General features: G+C 35.9%; 1 protein-coding gene across 1 annotated transcript in view; it reads right to left on the minus strand.

Moving 5' to 3' along the window:
• Positions 1–921: 921 nt before the first annotated feature.
• Positions 922–2,537, minus strand: part of LOC133545611 (ras-related protein Rab-18-like) — a 31,539-nt gene continuing 29,923 nt past the window's right edge. The window contains exon 7 of the mRNA XM_061891357.1: positions 922–2,537. This exon is cut by the window's right edge and continues 1,868 nt beyond it. The gene's annotated coding sequence lies outside the window, so the exon portion shown is untranslated.

Below are 2,537 nucleotides of genomic sequence, written 5' to 3' on the forward strand. Positions count from 1 at the left end.
TTGTAACTTCCAGTAGGAATGTCGTAGAGACATGAAACAAAAACCTCTATGTAGGTCTCACTTAGACCTACATTTCATACACTTACATCCTTCAGCAAAAATCAACAGGAAGTTGGCAAAAACCCCTTCAAAACAAAAGTTTCCTAAAAAATGTCATTTTTGCCTCTTTGAGTTGTAATTTGACCCCCGTAAAATGCTTCAAAACTCACCAAACTGGACACACACATCAGGACTGGTGAAAATTGCAATCTAATAAAAAAACTAAACCCCAAAACTCAAAATTGCGCTCTAGCACCCACTAGGAATAAAACACAGAGAAAACTGCTCTTGGGAAGGGAAAACAGACACAACTGCTTGTAACTTCCAGTAGAAATGTCGTAGAGACATGAAACAAAAACCTCTATGTAGGTCTCACTTAGACCTACATTTCATTAATTGACATCCTTTAGCAAAAATCAACAGGAAGTTGGCAATTACCCCTTTTTTCAAACATTATCTCCTCTGAGCGTGTTTGTTGTGTCGGCTTCAAACTCGCACAGGAAAAAGATTGAACCCTTCTGATTAAAAGTTATGATTTTACGAGCCTTCAAAGAACTGCTGCGCCGTTGCTGCTGTCTCAAGATGGCCGCTTAAAAGCAGGAAGCACCAGCGTGACCACACAATGCAGAGAAGGTAGGTATTGTGCAGGTAAAGTTTTGTTGACTGGGTGAAAGAAGGAGGCACCAGTTTGACTCCAGGATACAGAGAAGGTAGGTAATGTGCAGGTAAAGATATGTTGTCCGGGTGATGGCAGGAAGCACCAGCGTTTATGGGTGAAAGAAAGAAGCACCAGTGTGACCCCAGAATGCGCAGGGAAGGTAGGTAATGTGCAGGTAAAGATATGTTGAATGTGTAAAGGCAGGAAACACCAGAAAAAGTCGGTCCCGTCCGTCGCTGCTTGCAGCTTTAATTTATTTTGTCTTTTGAGCATACTTGGACTACAGCATATACCATTCATGGTTAAGGCAGTTGTCATGGCGACGTCTTGCGAAGTGTGATTGAAACGTGGCGCGAAAAAAGGATAAAGAGGGCGTGGGAATGATTTTACATGACGGAAAAAAATTCCAGAATAATTATGGACGACGTGATTGACACTCAAAGACCCCCAACCATACATTTACTACAAATGATGCCCATCTAAATGTGCTAATGACATAACAGGGGTCTACAAAGTGCGACCCGATCATAGTTTCTAGCATTCTATATTAGCATGATAGCTTTTGCAAATTGTGCAGTTTTAAAAAAAAAAAAATGCTACCTGTTACCATGCTAACGTTAGGTTAGCTTTATATATTTATTTTTACTAATTTTATAGGTGAACAAAAAACAAAATTCACACCTGAATCGTGATAAAATGCTATGTGTTAGCATGCTAACGTTAGTTTAGCTTAATAGTTTTTTGTTAGTTTTTTTTAGCTAATATTATAGGTATACTGTACACTAGGGTCATATTTTGTAAGGGTGAACAAAAAACTAAATTTCACACCTGAATTGTGATAAAATGCTACCTATTAGCATGCTAACGTTAGGTTAGCTTAATAGTTTTTTTTAGCTAATTTTATAGGTGTACTGTACACCGGAGTCATATTTTGTAACGGTCCGCAAATTAATACATTTACACCTGATTCGTGATAAAATGCAACCTGTTAGCGTGCTAACGTTACGTTAGCTAAATAAGTTTTTTTAAGATAATTTTATAGGTATACTGTACACCAGAGTCATATTTTGTAGGGATGAACAAAAAACTAAATTCACACCTGAATCGTGATAAAATGCTACCTGTTAGCATGCTAATATTAGGCTAGCTTAATAGTTTGTTTTTTTAGCTAATTTTATAGGTGTACTGTCCACCGGTTGTATTTTGAAAGGGTGAACAAAAAACTAAATTCACACCTGAATTGTGATAAAATGCTATGTTTTAGCATGCTAATGTTAAGTTAGTTTCTTAGGGGTTTTTTTTCAGCTAATTTTATAGGTATACTGTACACCAGGGTCATATTTTGTAAGGGTGAACAAAAAACTAAATTCACATCTGAATCATGATAAAATGCTACATGTTAGCATGCTTATGTTAGCTTAATAGTTTTTTTTTTAGCTAATTTTATAGGTATACTGTACACCAGAGTCATTTTGTAAGGGTCCGCAAAAAAAACAATTCATACCTGAATCGCGATTCATCTTCATCCTGGTTCTTAGTTTTCACAGGTCGATTAAAAAAATACAATTAAAATCTAAAGTTTTTTTTTTTAATATTAATAATAGGTTACAACACAGTGGCAAACATTTTGTTACTGGGAAAAAATGCTACCTATTAGCACGCTAACGTTAATAGGTAAGCTTAATTGTTTGGGATTGTTTAGATAATTACATAGGTGTACTGTACACTGGTCATATTATGTAAGGGTGCGCAAAAAATTAATTTGACACCCAAATTGTGATTTGTCTTCATCCCGATTCTAAATCGATTTATCGTTTTCAAAAGCCGATTAAAAATTTTT

This window comes from Nerophis ophidion, linkage group LG28 (genome assembly GCF_033978795.1).
Source record: "Nerophis ophidion isolate RoL-2023_Sa linkage group LG28, RoL_Noph_v1.0, whole genome shotgun sequence".
NCBI classification, from domain to species: Eukaryota; Metazoa; Chordata; class Actinopteri; order Syngnathiformes; family Syngnathidae; genus Nerophis; species Nerophis ophidion.